Source organism: Furipterus horrens, unplaced genomic scaffold (genome assembly GCF_987537825.1).
Source record: "Furipterus horrens unplaced genomic scaffold, mFurHor1.1.pri manual_scaffold_5, whole genome shotgun sequence".
In the NCBI taxonomy this organism is placed as follows: Eukaryota; Metazoa; Chordata; class Mammalia; order Chiroptera; family Furipteridae; genus Furipterus; species Furipterus horrens.
Window position 1 is genome coordinate 51,205,900 of NW_028327175.1, and position 21,363 is coordinate 51,227,262.

Genomic DNA, 21,363 nt, shown 5'->3' on the forward strand with positions numbered 1-21,363 from the left:
TTTAATTTTCCATGCCCGTGGGGAAATCATCAACCTAGGCCACAGACTTTTTAGAAAGATATTGTAGGGGTGAAGGATGAGTATATCATGTTGTATTTTGTTGGCTCAATTCTGAAAGATTACTAAATATTAAATTTTATTCTGAAATTATAGACATTGACAAATGTCATTATTGAAGCTTCAAGAGATGTTTTTCTCTAATGTGATAGAATAATATGGATTAGCAAATATTTTTTCTCCAAATTGTATCTCTCTGGTAGTTAAATATTTTTCCTCAGCTAGCCATACATACTAGATTAGCTTATCAATAGTTATTTTCCATGAGGCTATATTTTCTCCCTAAAGTATGATAGATAAGTATATATATATAGTTTTTCAGCTGTACTTGCAGACACTTGTCCTACATGGTCTGTAAGTTTTATTAAGCTCTTATTTTTATCCATCCTATGAACTCGTATTTTCCTGTTAGTATTCATTTTCATGCTTTTTTTCCCAATGAAAATTTTCTACCTATATAATGGACTTTCCTTTTTTCTTCCTATCTTGAACACATTTTAATAGTTCATCTAAAAGAAGCACTTCACATATACTTTTAGCCATGGGACTGTTTGCTTTTTCCCCAAACAAAATTTTATGATAAGCTGTTTTATAATGTGAATTAATAATTTCAACTTTATAGCATTTATTTTTAGCAATCAATCAGCAAGAACAAAGAAGTTGTTTTAATCAGCTCAAATATGAATTCAGGGGTTGCTGATGGCCTTAGCATATAATTTATGTATGGATGTGTTTGGACTATAAAGTGTGGAGAACATTCTGATTCACCTACATCCTGACAGATATTTAGTAGCTTGACAGTCTAGATACTCTTTTTTTATTTTAAGTATATTTTATTGATTATATTGTTACAATAGTTCCAGTTTTTTCCCCTTTACTCCCCTCCACTCAGCACCCCCCTCCACCAGCAATCCCCCCTAGATAGTCTTAAATTAAACAAATAGCAGAGAAAGATTTATTCTGAAGTCTGTACAAAAATGAACTGTCTGGAAATGCAAGTATCAATTTGTTGATGACATCCAGATATTCTTTTCATTTTTATTATTTTTAAAAGATTTTATTTATTTATTTTTAGAGAGAGGGGAAGGGAGGGAGAAAGAGAAGGAAAGAAACATCGATGTTGTGCAAGAGAAACATCGATTGGCTGCTTCTCACACACCCCTGACTGGGGACTGGCCCACAACCAGGAAGTAAATAGGTGACCTTTCAGTTCTCAGGCCAGAGCTCAATTCACTGAGCCAAGCCAGCCAGAGTGAGAGGTTAGATTTGTTTTAAATCGTGGTAAAAAACATATAACAGCTCTGGCTGGCATGACGCAGAGGATTGAGTGCTGGTCTGAAGACTGAATGGTCACCAGTTTGATTCCTGGTCAGGGCACACACCTGAGTTGCGGTCCAGGTTCCCGGGTGGGAGTGTAGGAGAGGCAACTGAGTGATGTATCTGTCACACATTGATGTTTCTTTCCCTTTCTCTCTCTTCCCTTCTCTCTAAAAATAAATAAAATATTTAAAAATATACATATAACATAAACTTACCGTCTTAACCATTTTAAGTATACAGTTTTAGAAGTGTTAAATATATTCACAATGCTGTGCAACCAATCTTCAGAACTTTTCTCATTTTACAAAACTGAAGCTCTATATGCATTAAACAACTCTCCATTTTCCTCTTCGACCACCTAGTTAACTATTCTTTGATTTTCAGGGTCTATGGATTTGACTACTGGTCTTGTTGTGACTACCTTATTTCACTTAGCATCTTCACTTAACATCTTCAAGATCCATCCATATTGTAGCATTTGTTAGAATTTTCCTGTTTTTAGGCTGAATAATATTCTACTGCATGTGTATATACTTTTCTGTTAAACCATTCATTCCTCAATAGACATTTGAGTTGCTTCCACTTTTTGACTATTGTGAATAATGAGACTATGAACATGAAAATACTTTGATCATGGTTTCAATTATTTTGGATGTATAACCAGAAATGGAATTAGTGAATTATATGGTAATTCTGTTTCTAATTTTTTGAGGAACTGCCATACTGTTTTTTTTTCAAATTTTTTGTATTTTTCAATTACAGTTTACTTTCAATATTATTTTGTATTGGTTTCAGATGGACAGCTTAGTGCTTAGACAATTGTATACTTTACATAGTGTTCCCCTTGATATTTCTAGTACCAACCTGGCAGCATACATAGTTATTGCAGCATTATATTCTCTGTGCTTTACTTTACAACCCCATGATTGTTTTGTAACTACCAAGCTGAACTTCTTTTTTTATAAGAATGATTATAAGGATGCTCAATGAGCTCAGTGACAACTACAGTGAACTCCAGGGAAGCTAGAATGAACTTACTGCAAATTACACCAGCATGAAAAAGGACATAGAAACTATCAATAAGAGCCAGGAAGAAATGAAGAATACAATATCTGACATGAAAGACACAGTAGAGGGAATTAAAAGGAGGCTAGATGAGCAGATGATTGAATCAGTGAGCTGGGGGACAAGGTAGAAGAAATTTCCCAGACAGAACAATAAAATTTAAAAAGACTCAAAAAGAATGAGATAGTTAAAGGAGCTGCAGGACAACGTGAAATATAATAATATCTGTATTATAGGGATACCAGAAGGAGAAGGGGAGCAAAGAATAAAAAACCTGTTTGAAAAAATAATGACAGGAAACTTCCTTAATTTGATGAGAGAGAAAGTCACACAGTCCAGGACGTACAGAGGGTCCTGATCAAGATGAACCCAAAGAGGCTTATTCCAAGACGCATCATAATTAAAATGGCAAAATTTAAAGGCAAAGAGAGAATCTTAAAGGCAGCAAGGGAGAAACAGCTAATAACATACAAGGCAGCTCCAATAAGACTATGAGCTGATTACTCAGCAGAAACACTAAAAGCCAGGAGGGAATGGCAAGAAATATTCCAAATAATGAAAAGCAAAGGCCTGCAACCAAGTATACTCTACCCAGCCAGGCTCACATTTAAAATAAAAGGCAAAATGAGGAGTTTCCCAGACAAAAAAAAATAAAAAAGATGAAAATAATACATCTCCATCAAACCAGCATTGCAAGAGATGCTTTAAAAAGATGAAGTAAAAGAGAGAGAGAGAGAGGAACATAGGTACAAAGGGAAAAAATGGCAACGAATGAGTATCTATCGTCGTCGTCGGCAGCCGTCCGTCTCGAGAGACGATGGTGTAGCTTCTTAAGAGTCTATCTGCACCGCCGAGAATGGCTGTGCAGTCCGACTCGGGAGTGACATGGTATCTGTCTCCTCCCGTGTTGAATCGACATCTTGTGATGACGCTGAAGCTACAGAGCCTGGGCAGGGTAATATGGAGGGTCTGCTGTTGCCCATGCAGCAGACCCCCCCTCTCTTCGCAGCTGAAGGGTCCAAGGGAAAGACGGAGTCGATACAGCTTGGCTTCAGGTGCGCCGCAGGAGTTGCCGGTGTTGACTACAACGTCAAACCGCCTTAGGGACTCCGGCTCCGGATTTTCTGTCGGGGTTTACTCCCTTAGCCTTTCCCCTGAAGAGGTATGCCGCAAGGCAGCGGAGGTTTTTTGGAATCAGAGTTTTCCTTCTCTGATGTGCCCTGACTGGAAGATTGAACCAGCGACACTTAGCTCGCAGGCCGACGCTCAATCCACTGAGCTAAACCAGCCAGGGCAAGTATCTATCAATAACTACCTTAAATGTAAATGGATTAAATGTTCCAAACAAAAGACTGTAGGGTAGCTGAATGGATAAGAAAACATAACACTTATATATGCTGCCTACAAGAGACCCACCTCAGAACAAAAGATCTACACAGACTGGAAGTGACAGGTTTGAAAAAAATATTTCAAGTAAACAATCATGAAAGAAAAGCTGGGGTAGCAATACTTATGTCAGACAAAATAGACTTCAAAGCAAAGGCCATAAAAAGAGACCAAGAAGGACACTACATAATATTTAAGGGAATAATCCATCAAGAAGATATAGCCATTGTAAACATATATGCACCAATATAAGAGCACCCAAATATATAAGGAAAATCTTGGAGTACTTCAAGAAAGATATCTACAGCAATACACTCCTCATAGGAGATTTTAACACCCCATTGTCAGCAATGGATAGATCTTCCAAGCAAAGAATCAAGAAGGATATTGTGGCATTGAACAACATTGTAGATTAAATGGACTTAATTGATATATACAGAACCTTTCACCCCAAAGAAGCAAAATACACACTCTTTTCAAATGCACACGGACCATTTTCAAAGGTAGACCACATGGTAGGACACAAAACAAGCATCAACAAATTCAAGAAAATAGAAATCACATCAAGCATTCTCAGATCACAATGGCTTAAAACTAGAAACCAACCTCAAAGAAAAAAACTCAAAAACATTAAAATTCATGGAGACTGAATAACACACTATTAAGTAATGAAAGGGTTAACAATGAGAACAAGGAAGAAATCAAAAAATTACTGCAAACAAATGAAAATGAAAACACAACAGCTCAAAATCTATGGGACACAGTGAAGGCAGTCCTGAGAGGGAAGTTCACAGCAATACAGGCCTACCTAAAAGAGAGAGACAAATTTCAAATAAACAACCTAATCCTACATCTACAACAGCAACAACAAACAAAGCCTAGAGTGAGTAGAAGGGAGGAAATTACCAAGATCAGAGCAGAATTAAATGACATAGAGACTAAAAGAACAATTCAAAGGATAAATAACTCCAGAGGCTAGTTCTTTGAAAAGATAAAATTGACAAGACTTTAACCAGACTTGTGAAGAAAAAAAGAGAGAAGGCCCAAATAAATAAAATCAGAAATGAAAGAGGAGAAATTACAACCAATACCACAGATATACAAAGGATTGTAAGAAATTACTACGAACAACTATATCAAGAAACTTGACAATCTGGGTGAAGCAGACAAATTTCTAAAATCATAATCTTCCAAAACTGAATCAAGAAGCAGCAGAAATCCTGAATAGACTGATAACAACTAGTAAAATTGAAGCAGTAATAAAAAAACTCCTGGGACACAAAAGCCCTGGACTAGATGGTCTCACAGGTGAATTTTACCAAACATTTAGGGAAGAAGTAACTCCTATCCTTCTCAAACTATTCCAAAAAATTGAAGAGGGAAGACTCCCAAACTCTTTTTATGAAGCCAGTATTATCCTAATTGCAAAACCAGGTAAAGACACAATGAAGAAAGAAAACTACAGGCCAATATTGCTAATGAAGATAGGTGTGGAAATCCTTAGCAAAATACTAACTAGCAAACTGATCCAGCAATATATTAAAAAGATCATACACAATAATCAAGTGGGATTTATCGTACAGATGCAAGGATGGTATAATATTCATAAATCAATAAACATAATACACCACATAAACAAAATAAAAGACATGATCATATCAATAGATGCTAAGAAAGCATTTGATAAATTATAGCACCCATTCATGATAAAACACTCAGCAAATTAGAAATAGAGGGAGCATATGTCAACATAATAAAGGCCATATATCAGAAACCTACAGCCAATATCACACTCAACAGGCAAAAACTAAAGGCTTTCCCCCTAAGATCAGGAACAAGATAAGAGCATCCAATTTCATCACTTCCATTCAACTTAGTATTGGAATTTCTAGCCACAGTGATCAGACAAGATAAAGAAACAAAAGGAATCCAAATGGAAAGGAGGAAATAAAACTGTCATTATTTACAGATGACATGATAGTGTACATAGAAAACCCTATAGCCTCCACCAAAAAACTATTCGACCTAATAAATGAATTTGCCAAAATAATGGGATACAAAATCAATATCAGAAATTGAAGGCATTTTTGTACACCAACAATGAAATATCAGAAAATGAAACTAGGGAAACAATTCCACTTATTATAGCAACAAGAAAAATAAAGTCCCTAGGAATAAACTTAACCAAGGAGTTGAAAGACCTGTACTCAGAGAACTACAAAACACTGAAGAAAGAAATTAAAGAAGATACAAATAAATGGAAGCATATACCATGTTCATGGATTGGAAGAATTAACATCATTAAAATATCCATACTACCCAAACAATCTGTAGATTCAACATAATTCCTATTAAAATACCAATGACATATTTCACAGACCTAGAACAAATACTTCAAAAATCTATATGGAACAAAAAAAGACCCCAAATGGCCACATCAATCTTGAGGAAGAAGAGCGCAGTAGGAGGAATCACAATACCCGATATCAAACTATACTACAAGGCTACTGTAATCAAAACAGTCTGGTACTGGCATAAGAAAGGACATGTAGATCAATGGAACAGAATAGAGAGCCCAGAAATAAACTCATGTCTTTATGGTCAATTAATATTTGACAAAGGGGGCAGGAGTTAATTAAAACTAAACTTCAAGGACATTTACTATGCATTGGGATAAGCAATAGAATTAATTCTGATCATCTGTGCTGATATAGGTGATGAGGGGCACAGGTATTTTTAGAACAGTAGATGATCCAAGAAATCTTTTATTTTTGTCTTTAAAAAAGTATAAAATTGTAGATTGTGGATGGGTTCCCCCCATCCACGACATGGGATGTGAAATCATAGGGTGCTGTTTTTTTATTCTACTATGTATTATAATTCACTTGTTATTTCTTAACATATGGAAACCAATCCTGGAAGGAATGGGCAATAGTGAATGCCAGGCAGCAGTGAGAAATAGGTGTAGAATGTTAATTTGTCACAGAAAAATCCACAAGTACAAATCTATATATGGATTTATAACTACTGAAGACCAATGCCAGGGTTCAAGGATTTAGCAGCAACAAGGAGGAAGGTAGAATCATGTTTCACTTTTTATTTCAAGTGAAATCTGTTCTTTCCTCATTTGTTGCTAATTACCACTTAAAATCCTAGCCTCAGTACTTCTTTGGTTCATGCTTTCCTCACTACTTTCTTTGGACATGGTGCTTGAAAAATAGATAAAAACGTGTGTGCACAACCTTGTGTTTTTGAGCAAATAACGCACTAAAATGCTTGTTGGATCAAAATGTTGCAGTGCTTGGGACTTGCTTCCATTACAGTCTCTGTTGCTTTGCTAAAGTGGCAGCTTCTCTTAAAAAGCAACTTCTTCCATTCAAAATAGATTCAGTAATTAGGCAAAGCAACTGCTTTGATTTTGTTTCTCTGTTTTTTTGTATTGGGTTGGCTAAAAAGTCCTTTACATTTATCATATACACTGGCTCTAATACTGCTTAGTTATCGTTAACTTCATTTTAAACAGTTTTGTTAGATTATATTGTGACAGCTGTCATATCAGCATGCGGTTTTTAAAAAACTCATCGAAATTTGTCAATTTTTATGCAGCCATTTTAATATTGAAGGTGGAAGAAAACATGCAACATTTTCAGTGTATTATGCTTTATTATTTTTAGAAAGGTAAAAATGCAGCTGAAACACAAATAAAGATTTATTCGGTGTATGGAAAACATGCTGTGACTGATGAAACGTGTCAAAAGTGATTTTTGAAGTTTCTTGGTACTATTGACATTTGGGCCAAATAATTCTTTGCTGTGGGGCTGTCTTATGCATTGGGAGAGGTTTAGCAGAGTCCCTGGCCTCTACCTACTAGAAGCCAATAACAGGAGATAGCTGACATACTCAAAATATCTAAATCAATAAAGTTATTGGTGAAAATGAAAAAAATGTGTCTTTTATTGTGTGGAAAAAACTAAACGGACTTTTTGCCAACCCAATAGAACAAATGAAAGTACCTGTTCTGTATTCACTTCATTGTGATGCTCAAGGGATACTGAAATATATGAGTGGTTTTACATGATGTAATTAATGTTTTAATTACATTTTGTTTCTGTGGTTCCAATGTACAAACAACAGTTGGAATGACGTTTGAAGTTATGTACAATTGTTGACCTAATCAAGACATAATCAGTTTCTTATGCTTGTATCTAATGTATTCTAAATTCATGTCTTCCGTGTGGTCCTAAAATTACTATGTAAGTATATAATAATATCTATTTGTGTTTATTAAAACCACAAGGATTAGCAAGCACTGGTTAATGTAAAGGTAGGCATCGAGTATATTAGAATATGAAGTAGGGAAGTGAAGAATGCTCTTATCACACAGATATAAAGTCTTATCACCCACAAGCTACATAATGTTGGTCATGTTATTTCACTTCTTCATGCCTCAGTTTTCTCCTCTAATAAATAGGGAATAGTAACTACCTTGTAGTTTATTACAAAGATTCAGAAAACTAGTTGTGAAATGTCTAGCTCAGAATTCAATACTTTGGGATTCGCCAAAACAGAAGCTGCTATCTCTGATCTTCAGAAATAAGCACTTAGACTATGATACTAAAAGCAGTTAGTTTTTATAGAAGGTGGATAGTTTTATTTTAAACCTTTAGAGAAGATATGAAAGCAAACAAATATTAGCAATACCTTAGGGGAAAAAGTCTGGTTATAAGCATAAAACTAGAGCTAGTGCTAGCAGCATATGGTGGAAATGGGGAAGGTGGCAGTATCCATCAGGGTCCAGGCAGGAATACAGAAATTAGTTATTTTAAGAGAGAAAATTTAATGTGGGGAACTTGTCACAATGGTGATAGGAGACCTGAGAAGGCAATCAGAGGCCAGTGAAGCAACATAGAGCTTACCAATGGCAGGAAACTGCTATTGCTCCTACAGCCAGAGAAGATGGTGGAACCAGAGCTTACAGGGCCTGGAGAGAAACGGAACCATGATGCAGACAAAACCTTGCCTAAGAAGTCACACAAAGCAAAGATACAAGGAAGGGAATCCCTGGTTTTCCTACTTCTGGCCCTCCAATCTCCAGTCATTGTTCCCTCCGTGGTTCATCCTAACTAGAAATCAATTGTCAAAGAGCCTGGGGCAGCAGTTCGCAGGTGTCAGGGCCCTGCAATACAGAGTAGAACAGGAGAAGGGCAGGGAAAGAGTCTGAGGACAAATGGACAAATAAACAGCATAGTGACATTCACAGTTATTATCTGAGAAATTGTTTGCATGACCTGAGACAGAATTGCAAGGCAAATAACTTACTGCTTTCTCTTTTTCCTTTTCTTTACCGTCAGCACCATCACCTTTTTAGATTTGGTGCAGGTCAGGTCAAATGTAGTAAGATCCAAACCTGTGATTAGAGTGGAAGGAGGCTCAGAGGCACCACAAGTGAGAGTACAGGGGGTAAGGGCTGGAACAGAAAGCTATGGCAGAAAATAGACAAAATAGATTCTCTGCTGGGAACAGATCAAAAATTAATGTTAGTGGAACAATCTTCAATAAACTAGAGATCATGGTGGTTTGCAAAAGATGGTGAGAAGTAGATATAATCTGAGGTGATAGCTAAGAGGATTTCCTGATCAACAAATGTGTAAAGTAGGGGGAAGGAGTGAAAGATGATGGCCAAGTTTATCCTGAGCAACCACAGGGATAAAGTCATCATTTATTAATATAAGCAAACTGTGAAAAGAGAAGGTTGGGAAGGATAGGCTGACTTTTAGAATGTTTTGTTTTCTAAAAGTCCTTTTTAAAACTTCCATTTTGTTTACTTTTTACATAATGCAGGAGGCTCAGAACTGAAGTCAGGAAAATTATTAAGGGAAACCCTATCTTTCTTCCCACATTTGATTGAGAAAGATGGCAGCCAAGATTTACCCATTCCATGATTCCAATCCTTTCCCCAACCCCTAAGTCATTAGTATACTACTCTTTGGGGAAATTGATCAGCGCAACAGAAAAATCCCTGCAGATACCAATAATTAGAGATTTCCCACAGGAATACGAGTCCCCAATCACTCCAAAGTAATTCCTTACAAATCCCCAACCTCTGACCATGAACCTCACATCATATCGTTCCACACGCTTTACGTGAATGGACAATTAAATATCACACACTTACCCTAGGCACAGTGTTAGGCCCTAGAAGAGAGTGGAGGCCAGGAGACCACATTTGCTCATTAGCCTCAGAATTTAGGCAAGGATTGTTCTGGGTTTGTCTCTGATTCCTTGTAAACATTCTTTCAAAAATACTTGGAGTAGACACATGTTCACAGCAGCATTATTCACAAGAGCTAAGACACAGAAGCAAACCAGTGCCCATGCAGGATAAGCAAAATGTCGTACATACAAACAATGGAATATTACTCAGCCTTTAATAGGAAGGAAATGCTGACATATAGTACAATATGGATGAATCTTAATGACATCATGTTAAGTGAAATAAGTCAATCACAAAAAGACAAATACTGCATGATTTTACTTAAATGAGGTAGTTATAGTAGTAAACAATCATAAAGATAGAAAGCATAATGTGGTTGCCAGGAACTGGGAGAAGGGGAGAATGAGGAGTTAGTGTTTAATTGGTATAGAGTTTCAGTTTTACAAAATGAAAAGAGTTATGAGGTCCTGTGCCAGAAAAGAGACTCAGCATCTCACTGTACATATATAGCCCTTTGCATAGGCCTGGAGTCAGATTTGGAGTACTAAAATTCTGGAAAAACCCTTTCATATAGGAAAGTAACAGGGATTGAGAATAAAATCCTAATAAAAAGAAACTTGAAAGGGAATAAAAAGTTTTGAGAATGGATGGGATGATGGTTGCACAATAGAATGTATTTAATACCAGGGAACTGTACACTTAAAAATGGTTAAAATGGTTTAAAAAATTAGTTAGGAAAAGAAAACACTTGGAACTTCTGAAGAAGAAGAGTAAAGAGGAGTTTATATAATAACAGATGTACTGAAAATTGCCTAAGTGCAACAACTGATCAAGAAAAAGAACCAGGCACTAAAATTGGCACAAGTGGGTGAAATGCATAAAAAGCATATCAGAACAGATAAATTAGAGGTATCTTAAAGGAGTTGTTAAGATATTATTCTAGTGACAATTATTAAGTACAATTTTTAATGTTTTTATTGTTAACATATATGTAAGTATATTTACTTCAGTTATGTTCAGTTTAAGCAATGCTATGATTATAATGTTTCACTTACTGTGATCCATTTAACCATGTAGCATCTATGAACAGGATAACAATGGAGGTCACTGGAGGTCACAGCTGCCAATGACCTATTGTAATAATGAAATCATCTTTTGAATTAACAGCAGAATCACTTCTTTATACTCTACTGCCTCATATAAACAATACCAGGTTTAGTGAGAGGGGGCGGGGGGAGAGTAACAGAAGATGCAGATGATTTAAAGAGAACTCCCCAGAATAAAATTATATTGATAATGGTGATGAAACTTACAGTTGAATTTATCTATCTAATTTAATGAATACTGGATTTATAAGATTCTGGAGGGAATAGTTAAAGGGGAGAGAAAATAATCTTGGCTTAACAATTTCTTAAGTTGTCATTAAAAATGAAACAGAACCATGGGTAGGAACTCTCTACTTTTTGCTCATTTTTTTCTGTATATTTAAAACTTCTTCAAAATGTAAAGTCTGATTAATTTTCAAACATTTTAAGGAAATAGCCCTTTTAAAAATACTTTTAGCTTTATAAACCTACCAAAATTTTATGGCATATTTTGGGAGGGAAATTTTATGGGAAAGCTGTTTTGCATTGTATTACCTCAGAAAAATATAAAACAGCATGGGAGAATAAAATTACAATTGAAGAGGTCTTGCAATTTTAACAAAGCAGGTCATATTCTTCTTCTTCTTCTTCTTCTTTTTTTTTTTTTTTGTATTTTAACTAACATTATGATGATGATTGCACAACTGTATACATTTATGAAACCCCAATAAACTATACACCTTTTTTATATTTTACTCAATTTTTAAATTGTTTTTCTATTACAGTTGTCTCATTTCCCCCCATTGCTCCCCCTACCCAGCTCGCCCTTTCTCCCACAGTCATACCCCGCCCCGTCATCCATGTCCATGTGTCATTTATACATGTTCTTTGACTAGACCCTTCCTCTTCTTTCCCCCTTCTCTTCCTTCTCCCTCCCCCCTGATAACTGTTATTCTGTTCCTTGTTCAGTTTTGTTCATTTGTTTGTGTTGTTCATTAGTCTCTTGTATCAGGTGATATCATATGGTATTTTTCTTCCATTGCCTGGCTTATTTCGCTAAGCATAATTCTCTCCAGTTCCATCCATGTTGTTGCAAATGGCAGGAGTTCTTTCTTTCTCTCTGCTGCATAGTATTCCATTGTGTAAATGTACCACAGTTTTTTGATCCACTCATCTACAGATGGGCACTTAGGCTGTTTCCAGCACTTAGCTATTGGAAATAATGCTGCTATGAACATTGGAATGCATAAATTCTTTTGAATTAGGGTTTCAGGATTCTTCGGGTATAATCCTAGCAGTGAAATTGCTGGTTCAAAGGGCAGTTCCATTTTTAGTTTTTTGAGGTAATTCCATACTGTTTTCCATAGTGGCTGCACCAGTCTGCATTCCCACCAGCAGTGCAGTAGGGTTCCCTTTTCTCCACACCCCCATCGGCACTTGGTGTTTGTTCATCTGTTGATGATGGCCATTCTGACTGGTGTGAGGTGGTATCTCATTGTGGTTTTTATTTGTATCTCTCTGATGTCTAGTGATGTTGAGCATTCTTTCATGTGTCTATGGACCCTCTGTGTATCCTCTTTGGAGAAGTGTTTGTTCAGGTCCTTTGCCCATTTTTTAATTGGGATGTCTGTCTTCTTGGTGTTGAGATGTGTAAGTTCTTTATATATTTTGGAGATAAATCCCTGTCTGAGGTATCATTAGCAAATATGTTTTCCCATATGGTTGGTTCCCTTTTCATCTTGCTGATGTTTTCTTATGCTGAGCAGAAACTCTTTAGTTTGATGTAGTCCAATTTGTTTATTCTTTCCTTTATTTCCCTTGCCTAGGAGATGTATTGGTGAAAATATTGCTACGTGGGATATCTGAAGTTTTCCTGCCTATGTTTTCCTCTCGGACTTTTATGGTGTCATGGCTTACATTTAAGTTTTTGATCAATTTTGAATTTATTCTGGTGTGTGGGGAGGTCATATTCTTTTGAGATTGTGTTTTTGCTGTCTTCAATATGTAAAACCAATTCTAATTTACATTATTCAATAGAATTCATGAGTAAATTAGTAATGAAAATCAAATCACAATTTAAATCTACTCACTGATCATTTTCAAGAAATATTAAACTGAAATTTGAAATATATTTAAATGTTATTTCTGAGAAGATAATTATAAATATCTTATTAAATTTCTTTAATCCTGATTCCAATATTTCTTATGTATTTACAATGACTCTCTGATAAATTTCCTTTGATATTAAAAAATACATTATTTCCTCTATAGTGAATAAAACAAAACTCTCACCATGTGCAAAAAAATACATTAACAGAGAAGAAAAGAAAATCTTTAAAAGATTTTTGTGGCTTATCCTAAAGGAAATCCATCCATCCATCCATCTCCTATCTACTTATCACCTATATGTCTATGCACAACAAAATGGAAATAGGGAATCAACCACTTAAAAAGCTAAAACGTGATTATAATGACTGTGTACTTAGTCTGGTTGATCATTTGATTTGCCTCACAGTCAGGACCAACCACACTAAAACAAGACAAAACCAAGATAGAGTTCATAACCTTCAGAAAGAAAGAAGTATACGTACACATCATTCTTTCAAGCTTTAAGTTTTAATAGCAACTTTTGACATGAGACCCAAAGAAGCCACTGGGCAAAAAATGACCTTGTTTTGCTTAAGTAACAAAAAATAAGACCAAACTTTATATAACTTTTTCTTATAATAACTTTGATAAAATCTGTGAGTATAACATTAAAACTCAATTCAGTATTGGTGATTTTGCAATGGCTAAGTAAAATAGTCAAGTATGCCTTCTCATAATCTAATTTAATCCAAGGGAAAAAACATTTACCTTGGATGACTCCTAAGAACTACTTCTTTCAGCTAAGTTTTGATATGAGTTGAATAGCAGAAAAGCAAACAAACAAACAAACAAACAAAAAACACTGAGGAGGACCCAGAAATGCTGGAATTCTGTATAGCTGGTGAAGGCACAAGCTTTGGTAAGCAGATGGATTCTGACTGGGAATGGGCATGGTAGAATAGAAGACCTACATGTCTGCATATAAGTAGGACATATGAGTAAGTGTAAGTAGGCAACGCCAGAGATTTTCTTTAGAAATAGATTTGGATTTCCTCTAATACTTAATTGCTATCTCATTGTTCTACACCAGAACACTCACAACTGATCATGTGGTCTGAAAAAGAAAAAAAATTCAAGACAAATGTACATAAACTTCAGTAATATTCCATGGGGAATAAAACTCCAAGAGGGATAGCTCAAAAATATCTCAGGTTTATTAAGGTATTTATGGTATACTGAATTCTTTTTAAAGCTTATGAGACACTTCCAAGTACATTGGTCATTTAACCTTTACAACAATCTTGTGATGTAGGTATTGTTGTCCTTATTTTATAAGTGACTAAACTAAGGCACAGAAAGACTCATTATATCATCTTATCCTTAGAAGGGTTTAAAGTTGCTGTTTGTGCACATATAATTATGTATATATTGCAAATAGATGTATATATTTATACATATAATGCATAAGTTCGTTCTCAACTATATTTTAAAATTTGCAATAAGAGACATTGTCTTTAGTTTCTTTTCTTAAATCCTCAATAATATTAGGGAATGTGTCTGAGAAACAGAAGACGCCTAATCGTTTATTTAAGTTGACAGATTAAAGAATGAAAAGACTCCTCCACTGCCGCTGCCTGCCTCCTTCTGTCACTCTTGGTGCTGTTTGTGTGCTCCTTATGTGCGGAACTGGTACCTCTTTTGTGAAGGGGTCCCTGAGGAGACTCTGTCACTTGCTGTGTGGCCATTGAAAAGCCCAAGGAAGGAGTCAAGACTGAAGACAAGACTCATATTAATTTGAAGGTGGTGGGGCAGGATGGTTCTGTGGTGCAGTTTAAAATTGAGACGCATACACTAAGTAAACTAATGAAAGCCTATTTGAATGACAGTGTTTGTCAATGAGGCAGATCAGATTCTGATTTGACTGACAGCCAATCAATGAAACAGGCACACCTGCAGAGTTGAAAATGGTTGATCCATTTTCAACTGATGTGTTCCAGCAGCAGATAGGAGGTGTCTACTAAAAAAGGAACCTGCTACTTTACTCCAGAACTCTGTTCCTCCAGACCAAGAAGACATTCCCAATTGGAAAACTGCAATTGGTCCCATCACACCCTCACTATTGCAGTAGTTTTCCTTATTCTTTCATTTCTCCCTTCGCTATTCCTTTATTGTACATAAAATAACTGATGTATGCATACAAGCATTTGCATTTTTTAACTAAATGGTCAATGGTCTGTTTTTTATTTTATTTAAAGATTTTATTTATTTATTTTTGGAGAGAGGGGAAGGGAGGGAGAAAAAGAGGGAGAGAAACATAGGTCAGCTGCCTCTCACATGTGCCCTAACCAAGGAACGGCCCGCAACCCAGGCATGTGTCCTGACCACGAATCAACTGGCAACCTTTTGCTTTGCGGGGCAATGCCCAACCCACTGAGCTACACTGGTAAGGGTGCCAATGGTATGTTTTGCTCAACATCAACGTAATTATTGAAAATGTGTTCTAGTGTGAATGAAAAGTCAGTCTTTATTTTAGAATTGCAATAATTATACAACGCCTGCTCAGATCCATGTTATTTGATGAAATATTTATTATTGTATTCTTGCAACAAGGGTGCTTCCAATGGCACCATGGTTCTAAGAGAGTGTGATGAAAACTGCTATTTCTTCCCAATATCCACTTTACCATTAGAATTTTAGGCTGGGCACAGTATCTTCCCAAATAAAGGCAATCCCCTTGTCTTCTCTGTGGACAGGAGAGTAAGTTCTAACAGTACATGCTGGAGCAGCTTCAGAGACATGTTCTTTAAGAAAAAACTCACATGAACCGTTTGACCCACTATACCTCTTTCCTCCTTCTGTTGGTTGAAATATGGACTTGATCCTTGCATCTGAAGTAACCTTCTGGGGCCATGAGGCGACCTTGAGAATAGAGGCCACAGATGATCCAGCAAAAACTAAAAGACTCTAAAGTCTGTGTTGACTTCATAAAACAGAGATACATGGCAGCCTTAGTCCATCTGTATCTGGATATTAATGCAAAAAAAAAAAAAGCATCTAGTTTAAGCCTCTGATGTTTTGGGGGCTACTAATCCTCTTAGCCAAATCAAAATCTAACTAATATATAAAAGACAGCAAGAAAAACCAGTTTGTAATAGAAATGATAAGCCATCATTGAAATGAAAACAGATTAAAAGTCACCAAAGAAAATTCTATTTAGGAAAAATAATAGCATTAAAACCAGGGATCCTGTCCAGTAGTACTTGATGTTAGGAAGGAAATGGTCAGGGAAATGACCATAATAGGGAGAAAATGCCCCACGAGGAAATGTGGTCCCATATTATGCAGCCTCCTTGTACATCACTGATCAAGCATAGCAGCTGCTCTTGTAAAGCCATCTCATTAAAAGACATCCAATAAGATATTATGCGTCTTATAATACAATAGTCCTCTTCTATCCATGAGAATGCATCCCAAGTTCCCCCACCTAAAACTATGCAGAGTACAGAACTCTATATATAATATGTTTCTCTTATATATACATACCTCTGATAAAATTTATGAATTAGGTACAGCAAGAGATTAACAATAATAATTGATAATAAAATAGAACAATTATGATAATACACTGTAACAAAAGTTATGTGGATGTGGTCTCTCTCAAGATATCTTACTGTATCATACTCACCCTTCTTCTTGTGATGCACTAGTGAAGCCATTTCATAAACAAGATGGTTGTCACCTACACTTTCTGATTATATTGCCAGAACACAGGCAGATAATTTTTGATTTTGAGAGTATATGGTTTTTTTGCTCTGTACACTACATCTGGCTTTATCATATGCCCTCCAGCATTGCCACATAGTACCAGAGTTAATCTCTCCTTCCATGTTTTATGCTCTGGTGCCTCCTTTGCACTTTTATGAATAAAGGTTTTATCAGGCATCTTTTTCAAAAACATCCCAGTTTCATTGCAACAGAAGACTTGTTTTAGATGGTATCCTTTCTCCTTAATCAACTTCTTCAACTCTGCCAGAAATGTGGTAGCAGCTTCTTCATAGGCAGATGCAGCCTCTCCAATAATTTGTATATTTTTCAGTCCAAGCCTTTTCCTGAATCTGTTTAACCATTCCCTACTTGCAGTAAATGGCCTGTTGTCATCTTGGGATATCCCTTGCTGAAGTCTTCACACAGGCTCAATGTTTTCTGGGGCAACACACTGACGTCACTGGAACATTTTATGTTCATGTATTTCTCCCACAAGTTTAGTGTCTTTCCCATCTTAACTAAACACTTATCACTCACTGTGACAGGACCTTCTGCAGTTTGAGATGCAACAGCAAAAGTAGCACACATTTCTTTTTCTTTCTTCACAATTTCAGGGATAGATTTGTTCTTACTGTAGATCTGAGCAACCCCAGCATACAACTTCTTTTCTTTCCTTATTGAGAGCTTTCACCTTTTTACTTAAAGGAGGCACTTCGTGAATTCTTTCTGGCATATGGGAATGGCTAACATCACTACCCTTGTGTTTTGGGGCTGTTATTAAATAAATAAGTGTTAACTGAACCAAGCACTGTGATAGCTCAATAGTAAATCTGATAACTGAGATGTGACTATGTGACTAACAGGAAGGGAGCATGTATAGTGTGGATACACTAGACAAAAGGATGATTCATGTCTTGGGCTGGATGGAGCAGGGTATCCAAGATTTCATCATGCTACTCAAACTAATGCACAATTTAAAACTTATAAATTGTTTAATTCTGGAATTTTTGATTTAGTATGTTTAGACTATATCTGATGGTGGCAAAATATGGATAAGTGTGGATTACTATACCACTTATGAAGGAGCCTTGCCAAAAAACTGAACCTGCATCAAAGTAAGCCTCTCAGTCTAGCTAGAAGTTTATAGGAAACATAGGGATAAGAAAAACATGTTAAAAGATATCATGGGAGGTAGGTGCAGAAAAATCCAAATAATGAAAATTCTACAGGCCAAAAGACATGATTTTTCAAAAATTAGACTGCACCACTTCTGGTCAAGGTGGAGGTGTAGGTAAACACACTTTGCCTCCTCAAGCAACCATAGAACGAATTATAACCAGATCTCAGAACAAGGAATACCCAGGACTGTTAGAAAATTGAGCTGTATGGAAGTTTGGCAACCAAGGATTTAAAGAAATCACATTCAGCCAGAAGGGTAGGAGGGGCAGAGTCATGGAGACAGGTGGAGAAACCGTGTGGCATGAAGAGGTGGCAGATGTGGAATGGGAGGTCCCATGTTCATGTATGGCAGATGAAAATCAGGAGGGATACCTTGGGAGCAAGCGATCTCAGCTCCAGGCTAGACCACACAGTCCAGGGTTCCAGCACCAGGAAGATAAATCCCCATTACCTCTGGCTGTAAAAACCAGTAAGGGTTGAGATGGTGGAAGACACTGGAAGGTTTTCACCACTTAACGGGACCACATAGACTTAGAACATATGCAAACCCACCCTCTCTGGGTTTCACACAAGGACATCAGTTGGAAGGGTGCCAGACACATATGGGAAATGGGGTGAGTGCCAGGCAAACTTTCAGAAGCCAGGCAGTGGCAATGTCTCCTCTCCAAGCCACTCACCCCCACCCCCTAGAGCCACAAAGCAGTGAAGTGGGTTTCCCTGCCCAGGCACATAGCTAATTCTCTGCCATATACAAGTGTGATAAGATGGGGGGTCAAATCAGCTCTATCTAATACACAGAAACAAACATAGGGAGGCTGCCAAATTAAGGAGACAAAGAAACGTGGCCCAAATGAAAGAACAACAAAACACCAGAAAAAGAGCTAAATGAAATATAGATAGCCAACCTATGAGATGCAGAGTTCAAAACACTGTTTATCAGGATTCTCAGAGAACTCATTGAGTATGGCAATAACATAAAGGAAGAAATGAAGGTTAAACTAAGTGAAATAAAGAGAAATCCACAGGAAATCAACAGTGAAGGGAAGGAAGCCAGGATTCAAATCAACAATTTGGAACATAAGGAAGAAATAAACATTCAACCAGAACAACAAGAAGAAAAAAGAATTCAAAAAAATACGGAGAGAATAAGGAGATGCTGGGACATCTCCAAAAGTGCCAACATCTGAATCATAAGGATGCCAGAAGGAGAAGAGGAGAAGAAAGAAATTGAAAACTCATGTGCAAAAATTTAAAAAACTTCCCTAATTTGGTGAAGAAAATAGACACACAAGTCCAGGAAGCACGGAGTCCCAAACAAAATGAATGCAAAGAGGACCAAACCAAGACACATCATAATTAAAATGCCAAAGGTTCAAGATAAAGAGAGAATCTTAAAAGCAGCAAGAGAAAAATAAAGAGTTACCTACAAGGGAGTTCCCATGAACCTATCAGCTGACTTTTGAAAAGAAACTTTTCAGGCAAGAAGGGACTGGCAAGAAGTATTCAAAGTGATGAAAAGCAAGGATCTACAACCAAGATTATCTAGCAAAGTTATTTAGAATGGAAGGGCAGATAAAGTGCTTTCCAGAAAAGATAAAGCTAAAGGAGTTCATCATCACCAAGCCATTATTACATGAAATATTAAAGGGACTTATTTAAGAAAAAGAAGATCAAAACCATAAATATTAAAAAGGCAACAAATTCACAACTATCAACAATTGAATCTAAAAACAACAACAACAACAAGAAATTAAGCAAACAACCAGAACAGGAACAGAATCATATGTATGGAGATAATTTGGAAGGTTATCAGCTAAGAAGGGGAAGGCAGAGAATGGGGGAAAAGGTGCAGGGATTAAGAAGCATGATTGGTAGGAACACAATAGACAGGTGGCTGTTAAGAATAGTACAGGAAATGGATAAGCCAAAGAACTTACATGCATGACCCATGGACGTGAAATAAGGGTGGGGATTGTTGGAGGAAAGGGGGTATTGAGTAGAGTGGGGCAAAGGAGGAAAATTGGGACAACTATAATAGCATAATCAATAAAATATACTGTAAAAAATAGGAACAAAAATTAAATTGCAAGGGATGAAAAAGAATGAGAGAATATTACTAGATAGCAACCAATCTCAATATGTTGAACCTGTTTGGATTTCCACAAACAATTTCAAGTTTATAACTTTTTTTAAACAAATAGAATATTAAACACAAATGACTAAATATTTAGTATTATTGAAGAATTATTGTTAATTTTTCACGTGTGAAATGGTATTGTTATTATGTTTTTGAAAAGAACTATTTTCTTTAGAGATATATGTATATATAACATATATAGAAATATTATAATATGAATGAAATAATGTAATGTATAGAATTTGCTTTAAAATAATACAGGTGGGTAAAGGTAAGGATAAAACAAGATTGTCCATATTTAAGCTGGATGATGGTATTGGATACGAGAGAGTTAACTGCATTATTATTTTTACTTGCGAAAGGGTTTATCTTTTAAATATACATGTAGAAAAATTTAGAGATGAAAAGATACAATATATGAGATTTGCCTCAAAATTATCCAGCTATGCACAGATGGGCAGAATGGGTGAGTCTGGATAAAATAAGATCTGTGACTATGAGTTGTTTATGTAGAAGCTGAGAGGTAGGTATGTGGTTTATTACAATATTCTCTCTACTTTTATATGTGATTGATACTTTCCATAATAAAAGATTAAAGTAAAAAATTCACTATCATTCTTACAACAAAATGTATTTAGTTACTTGGCAAATCAATATAATTATGAGCGTAGAGCAATTCACCTGTGAAGGAAAAACATATTAGGAAATAATGCTGTTGCAGATAGCCTCTTTGAGGCACTGCCTCAGTGTACTATGTAGTGCAGAATAGTCATCCACAAATCTCAGAGGCATAAAACAAAGTTTATCTGCCATTACAGGCTAAGTTTTCTTGCAGTAACAAACCACCCAAAAAATCTCAGTGGCATATGACAAGATTTGTTTGTTGTCCGTCCGTCCCCCCCCCCCCCCCCCCCCCCCGCGCCCTGCCATGAAGTGCTCTTTTCATTGGAATCTCTCATTGACTCAAACTGATGGAGCAGTCTCGCCTACTGCTGTGCCAGAGGGGAAGCAGGATCTGGAGTATCTCACTTTGGTGAGTAAAGGATCCAATCTAGAAATGATACATA

General features: G+C 36.3%; 1 long non-coding RNA gene and 1 pseudogene across 2 annotated transcripts in view; one reads left to right on the forward strand and one right to left on the reverse strand.

The window, feature by feature from the left end:
* The window catches only part of LOC150008605 (uncharacterized), a 35,424-nt gene that overhangs the window by 10,422 nt on the left and 3,639 nt on the right, over positions 1-21,363 (reverse strand). The gene's annotated exons all lie outside the window — the stretch shown is intronic.
* Positions 14,095-15,236, forward strand: LOC150008606 (small ubiquitin-related modifier 2 pseudogene; annotated as a pseudogene).